Source organism: Monodon monoceros, unplaced genomic scaffold (assembly GCF_005190385.1).
Source record: "Monodon monoceros isolate NGI ecotype Baffin Bay Population unplaced genomic scaffold, NGI_Narwhal_1 Super_Scaffold_8, whole genome shotgun sequence".
Taxonomy (NCBI): Eukaryota; Metazoa; Chordata; class Mammalia; order Artiodactyla; family Monodontidae; genus Monodon; species Monodon monoceros.
Genome location: NW_021703785.1, coordinates 18,290,949 through 18,303,827, shown reverse-complemented (window position 1 = coordinate 18,303,827; position 12,879 = coordinate 18,290,949). Strand labels below are relative to the sequence as shown.

The 12,879-nt window shown below is 39.2% G+C and overlaps 1 long non-coding RNA gene across 1 annotated transcript in view; it reads right to left on the bottom strand.

The window, feature by feature from the left end:
* LOC114888313 overlaps window positions 1-10,863 on the bottom strand; it is a 43,286-nt gene extending 32,423 nt beyond the window's left edge. Inside the window, exons 1-2 of the long non-coding RNA XR_003791755.1 lie at window positions 10,592-10,863; window positions 673-710 (exon numbers count right to left, since the gene is read on the bottom strand). This is a non-coding gene — a long non-coding RNA (uncharacterized LOC114888313). The remainder of the gene's footprint in view (window positions 1-672; window positions 711-10,591) is intronic.
* Window positions 10,864-12,879: the final 2,016 nt, after the last annotated feature.

Here is a 12,879-nt window from a genome sequence, read left to right as displayed (position 1 = left end):
CACTGTAACTAGCAAGTAAACTTTCACTCAACTTTGAAAGCTGACAACATAATGAAGATCACTTTTCTCCCAAGAGGTGACAAGATACTGGATAAATTGAAAATTATATTTTCTACCATTACAGACTCAACAGAGTATTATTTATATTTCTATTTGTAATGTGTGTGTATGCTTGTATGTATGTGGTAACATATATATACACATACATATATATTAAAGTTGTGTTATATGTAAAATATTTTCCTTGTATATTTGGAATTTTTACTGAAATAATTTTAGGAAAAAGAAAAAATAGTTCAGAACTACATGATGCTGTCTTGAAACAAAGTACTTTGTGATAACACCAAGAAAGTGAATTAAAATTTTAAACTTGCCACGTTAAGGTCTTCATAAAATTAAATAATTGTCTCTCTTAAATTTTTACTATTTAACCTCAAAAACTGAAAAAAAAAAAAGATTATAAAAATCTTTTCAGGTTTTTTAAATCCTATTTATCAGATCATTTTGAAGTGATATCACCTGAAAAGAATATCAGGATTTTATGTTTTCTATTTACTCATTGTACAAACTGAACCATTTAGTTATTTTTCATGAATCAATCTCTAGTAATTAGTTTTGCACAAAGATTGAAAAAGAAGCAACAACAACAAAAATGATTAGAATATATATTACCTGGTATGATGTCAGTGTCCATGGATGTCCTCATATTCCTGTTTGAAAATCACAGAAGGGGACAGGCGTTAAAAAGGCAGAATTAGAGGAAACCATAAACAAGAGGAAAAGACAACCCTCAGAATGGGAGAAAATATTTGCAAATGAAGCAACTGACAAATGATTAATCTCCAATATTTACAAGCAGCTCATGTAGCTCAATATCAAAAAAACAAACAACCCAATCGAAAAATGGGCAGAGGACCTAAATAGACATTTCTCCAAAGAAGATATACAGATTACCAACAAACACATGAAAGGATGCTCAACATCATTAATCATTAGAGAAATGCAAATCAAAACTACAAAGAGGTATCACCTCACACCAGTCAGAATGGCCATCATCAAAAAATCTACAAACAGTAAATGCTAGACAGGTGCGGAAAAAAAGGGAACCCTCTTGCATTGTTGGTGGGAATGTAAATTGGTACAGCCACTATGGAGAACAGTATGGAGGTTCTTTAAAAACTAAAAACAGAATTACCATAGGAACCAGCAATCCCACTACTGGGCATATGCCCTGAGAAAACCATGATTCAAAAAGAGTCATGTACCAAAATGTTCATTGCAGCTCTATTTACAATAGCCAGGACATGGAAGCAACCTAAGTGTCTATTGACAGGTGAATGGATAAAGAATATGTGGCACAAATATGCAATGGAATATTACTCAGCTATAAAAAGAAACGAAATTGAGTTATTTGTAGTGAGGTGGATGGACCCAGTGAAGTCAGAAAGAGAAAAACAAATACCGTATGCTAACACATATATATAGAATCTAAAAAAAAAAGTGGTTATGAAGAACCTAGGGGCAGGACAGGAATAAAGACACAGACGTAGAGAATGGGCTTGAGGACACAGGGAGGGGAGGGGGAAGGGTAAATTGGACGAAGTGAGAGAGTGGCATGGACTTATATATACCACCAAATGCAAAATAGATAGCTAGTGGGAAGCAGCTGCATAGCACAGGGAGATCAGCTCGGTGCTTTGTGACCACCTAGAAGGGTGGGATAGGGAGGGTGGGAGGGAGATGCAAGAGGGAGGAGATATGGGGATATACATACACGTGTAGCTGATTTGCTTTGTTATAAAGCAGAAACTAACACACCATTGTAAAGCAATTATACTCCAATAAAGATGTTAAAAAAACAAGAGAGTATTCTAAAATTCTAGCATTATCAGGCAAGTGGTAAAAATAATAATTTAGGAGAGAGAGGGGGAAGATGGCGGAAGAGAAAGACGCGGAGATCACCTTCCTCCCCACAGATACATCAGAAATACATCTACACGTGGAACAACTCCTACAGAACACCTACTGAACGCTGGCAGAAGACCTCAGACCTCCCAAAAGGCAAGAAACCCCCCACGTACCTGGGTAGGGCAAAAGAAAAAAGAATAAACGGAGACAAAAGAATAGGGACGGGACCTGCACCAGTGGGAGGGAGCTGTGAAGGAGGAAAAGTTTCCACACACTAGGAAGCCCCTTCGCGGGCGGAGACTGCGGGTGGCGGAGGGGGGAAGCTTCGGAGCCGCGGAGGAGAGCACAGCAACAGGGGTGCGGAGGGCAAATCGGAGAGATTCCCGCACAGAGGATCAGGGCCGACCGGCACTCACCTGCCCGAGAGGCTTGTCTGCTCACCTGCCGGGGCGGGCGGGGCTAGGAGCTGAGGCTCGGGCTTCGGAGGTTGGAGCGCAGGGAGAGGACTGGCGGCGTGAACACAGCCTGCAGGGGGTTAGTGCACCACGGCTAGCCAGGAGGGAGTCCGGGAAAAAGTCTGGAGCTGCCGAAGAGGCAAGAGACTTTTTCTTCCCTCTTTGTTTCCTGGTGCGCGAGGAGAGGGGATTAAGAGCGCTGCTTAAAGGAGCTCCAGAGACGGGCGCGAGCCGCGGCTAAAAGCGCAGACCCCAGAGACGGGCATGAGACGCTAAGGCTGCTGCTGCCGCCGCCAAGAAGCCTGTGTGCGAGCACAGGTCACTCTCCACACCTCCTTTCTGGGGAGCCTGTGCAGCCCGCCACTGCCAGGGTCCCGGGACCCAGGGACAACTTCCCCTGGAGAACGCACGGCGCGCCTCAGGCTGCTGCAACGTCACGCCGGCCTCTGGCAATGCAGGCCCGCCCCGCCTACGTCTCCCTCCCTCGCCCCGGCCTGAGTGAGCCAGAGCCCCCGCATCAACGGCTCCTTTAATACCGTCCTGTCTGAGCGAAGAACAGACGCCCTCCGACGACGTATACGCAGAGGCGGGGCCAAATCCAAAGCTGAGCCCCGGGAGCTGTGTGAACAGAGAAGAGAAAGGGAAATCCCTCCCAGCAGCCTCAGAAGAAGCGGATTAAATCTCCGCAATCAGGGCTTTCCTGTTGGCGCAGTGGTTGAAAGTCCGCCTGCCGATGCAGCGGCACGGGTTCGTGCCCCAGTCCGGGAAAATCCCACATGCTGTCTCCCGTGAGCCATGGCCGCTGAGCCTGCGCATCCGGAGCCTGTGCTACTCAGCGGGAGAAGCCACAACAGTGAGAGGCCCGCGTACCGCAAAAAAAAAAAAAAAAATTCTCCACAATCAATTTGATGTACCCTGCATCGGTGGAATACATGAATAGACAATGAATCATCCCAAATTGAGGAGCCGTGTGGATGAAAGTCTCTTGGTGCTGCAGCCAGGAGTCAGTGCTGTGCCTCTGAGGTGGGAGAGCCAACTTCAGGACACTGGTCCACAAGAGACCTCGCAGCTCCACGTAATATCAAATGGCGAAAATCTCCCAGAGATCTCCATGTCAACACCAACACCCAGCTTCACTCAACGACCAGCAAGCTACAGTACTGGACACCCTATGCCAAACAACTAGCAAGACAGGAACACAACCCCACCCATTAGCAGAGAGGCTGCCTAAAATCATAGTAAGGCCACAGACACCCCAAAACACACCACCAGACGTGGACCTGCCCACGAGAAAGACAAGATCGAGCCTCATCCACCAGAACACAAGCACTAGTCCCCTCCATGAGGAAGCCTACACAACCCACTGAACCAACTTTAGCCACTGGGGACAGACACCAAAAACAACGGGAAGTACGAACCTGCAGCCTGCAAAAAGGAGACCCCAAACACAGTAAGATAAACAAAATGAGAAGACAGAAAAACACACATCAGATGAAGGAGCAAGATAAAAACCCACCAGACCTAACAAATGAGGAGGAAATAGGCAGTCTACCTGAAAAAGAATTCAGAATAATGATAGTAAAGATGATCCAAAATCTTGGAAATAGAATAGACAAAATGCAAGAAACATTTAACAAGGACCTAGAAGAACTAAAGATGAAACAAACAACAATGAACAACACAATAAATGAAATGAAAAATACTCTAGATGGGATCAATAGCAGAATAAATGAGGCAAAAGAACAGATAAGTGACCTGGAAGATAAAATAGTGGAAATAACTACTTCAGAGCAGACTAAAGAAAAAGGAATGAAAAGAACTGAGGACAGTCTCAGAGACCTCTGGGACAACATTAAATGCACCAACATTCGAATTATAGGGGTCCCAGAAGAAGAAGAGAAAAAGGAAGGGACTGAGAAAATATATGAAGAGATTATAGTTGAAAACTTCCCTAATATGGGAAAGGAAATAGTTAAATCAAGTCCAGGAAGAACAGAGAGTCCCATACAGGATAAATCCAAGGAGAAACACGCCAAGACACATATTAAGCAAACTGTCAAAAATTAAATACAAAGAAAACATATTAAAAGCAGCAAGGGAAAAACAACAAATAACACACAAGGGAATCCCCGTAAGGTTAACAGCTGATCTCTCAGCAGAAACTCTGCAAGCCAGAAGGGACTGGCAGGACATATTTAAAGTGATGAAGGAGAAAAACCTGCAACCAAGATTATTCTACCCAGCAAGGATCTCATTCAGATTTGATCGAGAAATTAAAACCTTTACAGACAAGCAAAAGCTGAGAGAGTTCAGCACCACAAAACCATCTTTACAACAAATGCTAAAAGAACTTCTCTAGGCAAGAAACACAAGGGAAGGAAAAGACCTACAATAAAAAACCCAAAACAATTAAGAAAATGGGAATAGGAACATACATATCAATAAAACATAGGCAGAACACTCTATGACATAAATCACAGCAAGATCCTTTTTGACCCACCTCCTAGAGAAATGGAAATAAAAACAAAAATAAACAAATGGGACCTAATGAAACTTCAAAGCTTTTGCACAGCAAAGGAAACCATACACAAGATGAAAAGACAACCCTCAGAATGGGAGAAAATGTTTGCAAATGAAGCAACTGACAAAGGATTAATCTCCAATATTTACAAGCAGCTCATGCAGCTCAATAACAAAAAAACAAATAAGCCAATCCAACAAAGGGCAGAAGACCTAAATAGACATTTCTCCAAAGAAGATATACAGTTTGCCAACAAACACATGAAAGAATGCTCAACATCATTAATCATTAGAGAAATGCAAGTGAAAACTACAATGAGATATCATCTCAGACTGGTCAGAATGGCCATCATCAAAAAATCTAGAAACAATAAATGCTGGAGAGGGTGTGGAGAAAAGGGAATACTCTTGCACTGCTGGTGGGAATGTGAATTGGTACAGCCACTATGGAGAACAGTATGGAGGTTCCTTAAAAAACTGCAAATAGAACTACCATATGACCCAGCAATCCCACTACTGGGCATATACCCTGAGAAAACCATAATTCAAAAAGAGTCATGTACCAAAATGTTCATTGCAGCTCTATTTACAATAGCCAGGAGACGGAAGCAACCTAAGTGTCTATCATCAGATGAATGGATAAAGAAGATGTGGCACATATATACAATGGAATATTACTCAGCCATAAAAGGAAACGAAATTAAGTTATTTGTAGCGAAGTGGATGGACCTAGAGTCTGTCATACAGAGTGAAGTAAGTCAGAAAGAGAAAGACAAATACCATATGCTAACACATATATATGGAATCTAAGAAAAAAAAATGTCATGAAGAACCTAGGGGTAAGATGGGAATAAAGACAGACCTACTAGAGAATGGACTTGAGGATATGGGGAGGGGGAAGGGTAAGCTGTGACAATGGGAGAGAGTGGCATGGACATATATACACTACCAAACGTAAAATAGATAGCTAGTGGGAAGCAGCTGCATAGCACAGGGAGATCAGCTCGGTGCTTTGTGACCACCTAGAGGAGTGGGATAGGGAGGGTGGGAGGGAGGGAGATGCAAGAGGGAAGAGATATGGGAACATATGTATATGTATAACTGATTCACTTTGTTATAAAGCAGAAATTAACACACCATTGTAAAGCAATTATACTCCAATAAAGATGTAAAAAAAATAATAATTTAAGGTAGACCCTAATAAAGATGCAGGTAGCACCCTCTAGAACCATACTGTATAATAGATTTTTCTGAAATGAGAGAAATGTCCTATATCTGTACCGACAATATCTTAACCATTAGCCATATGAGATGATTATCCACTTGAAATGTGGCTAGTATGACTGAGGAACTAAAATTTTTATTTTATTTAAATAGCCACCTGCAGCTAGCAGCTACCACATTGTTCTTAGAAGAGAAAATTTAAATAATAAAAAATTATATTTTTTTATTCAAATTAAAAGCAAAGAAGTAAAGAAAACATAATACAGGTGGGCCAAAAAGATAACAAATAATACAATGATATCTATAAACTCAACTGCATCAATATTACATTAAATGAATTTGGACTAAATACTCCAAATAAAAGGCAAACTACAGGCTGCTTACATCCAACTATATAGTACTTATAAAAAGAAAAACACACTTTAAATACAAGGACACAGAAAGTTTGAGAAAAGAAGGATAGGAAAACCTGTACCATGCTAATAATAATACTTGATAGATGATAGACACATAGATAGTGCAGTTCTATCAGTAGAAGTTAAATTAGATGTTAAGGTAAGACGGATTCCCACAGATAAAAAGGCATATTTCATAATGCGAAAGAGACCAATCAAGAGAAAGATATCACAATCCCAAATCTATGTGTATCCAAAAACATAGCTTCAAAAAATATAAGCAAAATTTGACAGAAATAAAGAAAATGCGCATCCCCAATCATATATGAAGATTTTAACACAGGTCTCTAGATAGCTGGCAGATAAATCATACAAAAATAGTAAAGATATAAAATATCTAGAATTAACAAACTTTACCTAATTAGCATATGTAAAATGTGCTAGAGTGATAGAATTAACATTTGTTTCAAGTATTTATGGGCTATTTACCAAAACTGACCATAATCTGGGCCATAATGAAAACAAACTTTAAAATATTGAAATAATTCAGAATATGTTCTGACATAAGAAATAATTATCAAAGGCATATCAATGAGAAAAAGACAAACTAATAGGAAAAAAGCCACCAAAAAAATTGAACAGGAGCCAGTTCATTAAAAATATATCAAAATGTCTAATAACATATGAAAAAGTGCTCAACATCATTAGTCATCAGTGAAATTCAATTTAAAACCACAGTGAGAGGCTATTATAATTACACAGGAATGGCTAAAATGAAAAAACGAAAGACAGTATCAAGTGTTAGTAATGACATGGAACAAGTGTAACTTTCATATACTGTCGATGGAAATGTAAATTGGTACAACCAGTGTGGAAAACTGTTCATTACAGTAAGCTATATATATGCATCCTCTTATGACCCTGTAATTTCATGCCTAGTTATACAAAGAACAGAAATTTGCACAAATGCTCATCAAAACACATATGCTAGAAGGTTCACATTAGCACTATTCCTAGTAAATTCAAGCTGGAAAAAAAATCCATCCGCAGTAGAATGGATAAATAAATTGTGCTATATTCATGCTGTGGATTACTATAGGGCAATAAGAAATTAACAAATTAAAACTACATGCAACAGGAATAAATCTCAGACATAAAATGTTGAGTCAAAGAAGCCAGATACAAAAAAGGTCTACTGTGTGGTTCCATGTATATAAAGTTCAAGATCAAGCAAAACTACATTATGTCAGTCTTGAAGGTATATTGACTGGAAGGGTGAATGAAGAGGCTTCAGGGATGCTGGTAATATTCCGTTTCTTGATCTGGGTTCTGGGGTTACTGATCTGTTCATTTTGTGGAAGTTCCTTGAGTTCTACATTTATTATTAGTCCTCTAAAATGTTTGCCCTGAGGTTTAAATATGGAGGTATTGATTGGGAAGGTTATCTTTACAGAAGTTGTCTACTCAGCCTTTGCTTTTATATCAAGCTAATCTTAAACTGAAATTGAAGATGTATATTTCATATAAAATTGAGATATATATTTCAGATTTATCATCTTCCAGAGATAGTTTCAGTTATATTCTAGGCACCCAAACTTTACCATTTTTATGGCTCCAAAAGTACACTCTCTTTCCTATTGGGAGTCCTGACATGAGGGGTGTGTCTCACATATGATCGGTTTCCAACAGTTGTTCTGCACTTTGAGTTCTCAGTTCTTGCTGTCTGTAAACTGGGATAGTTCATTGTTTCGTATTTATGCTGAGGCTGACCGTCATGTTTCTGGTAATTTTTTTTTTTTATCTCAGGAAATAAGTAAGTGATTCCCACATCTTACCTTCAGGTCTCTGAGGGCTGGGGCAGTGGTTAGTCACAGGAGAACCATGCCTCCAGTTCCCTAGGCTTTTGTTTTTATCTGAGCCCTTTTCTTCTCAAAGCCCATGAGCACTGATAACCTTCTGGGCTTGAGAGTATTAAAGCACAGCTTAATTCTATACCTAGTACTTCTACCACACTTGACATCCATCCTTACCTGTTTATTCTGGCCTACGCTACCAGATTCCTTTCTCATTCATGGTAACTCTCCAACAGGAACTCTTCATATCCATCCTTGCTTCCAGGTCCATCAGTCTATCAGTCTGTTTCTATATATCTGAGCCCTAATTATATATAGTGTTCAAGTTCTTTCTCAAGGGACTGGTTGGGTCCCTATGAATGAAGCAATGTTCCTGAACATTCTTAAGTTAAGAATGTCCCTAAATATTTTACGAATTAGGACACTTCTCTGCCAAATGTCAAAAAAAATATTACCTGTCTCTATCCACAGATATATCAAAGTCTCAACTTTGTACTTTCCAGGATACCGAAATAAGTGTCAAAAATCAATTTTGCAGGGCAGGCAAGAGATAAATCAATTCAGAGAGTTGTAAGAGCAGCGTCTTAAATTTCAGTCCAAGATTAGCCTGATGTAAAACAAAGGCTGAATAGACAACTTCTTCAAAGATACCTTCCCAATCAATACCCCCATATACAAACATCAGTTCAGTCAGGTGTGAGTGACAGCAGAAAAGGAAAGTTTGCTAAGGATACCCCCTTTGTTTGGTGTTTTTAAGCCTCTCCTTTTCTCATTTAGTTTTTTTTGTTTTGTTTTGTTTAATTTTCTCCTACTTGGGTAGATATAGTGATCAGCATAAGAGCTCTTTCAAAGGCCATCAATTTGAGTTGCTACCCATGATATGAAAAAGAACTATTGAAAATCACTCACATTTGTCTGCTGAGGTCTTCTTTTCCTCTATGATTATGATCTCTATGATTATATTGTTCTTGTTCATCTAAAATTGTGAATTGGCTCCAGTGAATTGCATTTATTTATACATATCTTTATCTTCAGCTTCAGTTTTGGGAAAACACAGTTTGTTCACAGTAGGTTAAGTTTTGGGGTAACAGAAAGTCCCAAAATCTCGGTGGCCTAAAAAAGTTTTATTCCTCACTTAAGCAAATAGGTGGTGAGCCTGGCTGATGCTTAAGGGGAATCTGTTTTCTATGTAACGACCCAGGGTCTCCAGATCAATATTTGCTTCCATGACCACATGGCAAGGGTAAAAGCACTGAAGAGTCTCAAAATTAAAGGATTCATCCTGGAAGAAACATGGGTCACTTCTCCTCACATTCCATTAGGAACGTAAGTCAGTGGCCACACATCTGCCCTTAAGAGGGCAGAGAAGTGTCATCCCTCACTGCAGTCTTGTCCTAACTGAAGGCAAAAATGAACTATTTGTTAAATAAAAATATGTTGAGTAACTAATGCTTTATACTGGTCAGCCAATCTAGACCAAATTTTAATTAATATAAAGGAGAAAGAAACGATCAACATGAAGAAAGCAAACACTAGATAAGGAAGGGAAAACAGTTCCTACTCTATTAGGGAATCAATTTTGCATAGCTTCATAGAAAAATTCTGAGACCAATCTTAGCTCAATAGGAAAGACTGATTTAACAGGTAAATGACATCAGCCAAGAGCACAAGAATGAGAAGTATTGCTGTGTCATGGATTGACTTATTGCCCCAATTCCAGCCCTCTTTCTGCATCCATACTTTTGCATGACCTCAGGAAGGACAGAGTAGACTTTTCTATCCTTTGACTTGGGGTTGGCTCTGTAACTTGTTTCAGTCAATGGCATGTGGGTAGAAGTAAGCAATTTCTGAACCAAGACCTTAATGTCCTCCTGTGTTTCCACTTGCTCTCTGCCGTTTTCATGAGAAGAATATACCTCGGGCTTCCCTGATGGTGCAGTGGTTAAGAATCCGCCTGCCAACGCAAGGGACACAGGTTCGAGCCCTGGTCCGGGAAGATCCCACATGCTGTGGAGCAACTGAGCCCATGCGCCACAACTACTGAAGCCCACGTACCACAACTACTGAAGCCCGCACACCCTAGGGCCCGTGGTCTGCAACAAGAGAAGCCACCGCAATAAGAAGCCCACGCTCACCACAACTAGAGAAAGCCCAGGCGCAGCAATGAAGACCCAATGCAGCCAAAAATAAATAAATAAAAATAAAATAGATTTATTAAAAAAACAAACAAACATACCTCAAGTGGTGCTGTGGTCATATCAGAAGGATGAGAGATACATGATAGGAAACCATCCTGGTCGCCACAGCCTGAAGAAGAGCTGCCCCAGGCATCCCATAAATCTGCACAGAGAAGCAAAGTCACAAAGCTGAGCCCAGCCTACATCAGCTGAACTTCTGCCAACCTTCAGAGAGACAAGAACAGTTACAAACGACTGTTGTTTTAAGCCATGGAACTTCTGGGTAATTTGTTTTGCAGCAAGAACTAATCAATATATGGTACATGTGCCAGACACTGGCCATTCATAAAGTACAACGGATGAAAAAAAACAAAAAAAAACAAATCCAGAATCTAGAAGACAAAAAGGATTGGAGATTGCCACACAAAGAAAAAGAAAAGCATTCTTGAGGATTAGGAAAGAAAAGTAAAAATGAATATATTTAATGTGACTTTTTTTTAATAATCAAGATACATTAACTAAGAGTGTATGTTCTGGTTTGTGACTATATTTACATGAAAAAGTTTCAAAGTTACAAAAATTTGATATTTTTATATAAGATATGATTTTATTTAAAAATCAGGAAACAACAAAGTTGGAACAGACCCAATAATATACATGAGTACCATTAATAATCAGCCTATAAAATTATAAACTTGAACATGATGTTTATTACAAAATCCTTTTGTATTAGAATTAAAGGGATGTCTGAATTTTGAAGGCAGTGACTTTTGGAAAAACAAGAGAAAGCATTAGTTCAAAGAGTAAAACCATGGAATTCAGTGACTTAAAAAAATATATAAAAATGTAAACAAATTTTTACAACATAAACTTCAGAATGACAGTTTTTCAAATGAGATCATGACATATTTAAGAAAGCTAATTTGAAATACCTTCTGAAATGGAGACTGATGTCAAGAGGGTAGCCAGGCCTTAGCTAATATATGCAAAGCAAATTTTGATTTGGCAGGATTATGAGTCCAACCCAAACTTTTTATATTTTCATAAATAGGAAAGGGTTAAAGTGAAAAAAGAGTAGTAAGAGGGTCAGGAGCATGTAGGAACAATAGTTGATGACCCGGTTAAAACGACCCCAAACCGTTTTGTTTTTTCATTGATATTACTAAGAGATTCAAACCCAAGGATTCTCAGGTTTGCTTGCATCAGAATCACTTAGGATGCTTTTTAAAATACAGGTGCCCAGGCCCCACCTCGGATTCCATTGGCGTGATGTTGGTATTTGTTAAAAGATCCCTAGGCCATTTAAATTGTAACCAAGGTTAATAATCATCACTACTTTGACCTATCCCAGGTATACATAAGTCAATTAATGATTAATTACAGTTGCCAACTCTCCAGTCCCAGGCTGTTCCCTGTCTGGTTGCATTCAACCTGATTGGGTCATGTGCTCTGATTACCTAAACTTGGAAGAACGGTCACGTTATTAAATATTTACACAGTAACACAGTGATACTTTTGTAAGCTGTGTCTCACAGTCGTCAAGGTGGATTACATAACAGATAAAGGCAACAGATTACCAGTTAACCCTAAAAAGAATCTGCTATATCTATAGAAATGACTACGTATGCAAAAAATACTAGTTCCCAGTTATATGAAGCCGAGTACATGTTTAGTTTCAACATTATGCTATGGAAGGGACTGAAAAACAGAAAACTCCAATGTCTTAGGTTCGACTTGTGTAAAATAGAAGACATTTAAAATATAGATTACATAATACTGAGCTATTTAACAAATGAACTACTTGACTGATGTCAAATTTACAGGTGATTTATAAAAGAGACACAGAAGAAATATTAGCTGAATATCGACTGAAGTCCAGGTGTAGGAGCTAGGTACGTGGAATACAATAGGGCACAGAGTAACTTACCAAAAAGAAAGAAGAAATTAAAGAAGATGGGAAGGAGGAAGGGAGAGAGGAAGAGAGAAAGAGAGGGAAAATCAATTTGGGGGAAAATCAAGCAAAATAAATACAATGGAACAATTTCAAGCTTACAACTTGCCAATCTTAATACTTGATTGAAGTGATTACAATACAAAACTCTTTTTGGAGTTATTTTCTGTAAATAAAATGATGTGCTTGCAACCGTAGAACATCTCTAATGCTCTTAGTTACGTGGAGCCTGCAAAACATCAGGTAAAAAAATAGGTGATAAGATCCTGAGCTGCTTTAGCAAGAAAAAAGCCTTTAACAGTAAGGACTGCGCTCACTGCCCGTGTTTCTCTTCCAAGAGGCAATTTGACTGTAACTCTCCCAGATTTGGAAGTTACTCATCCGACTCACGGGGAG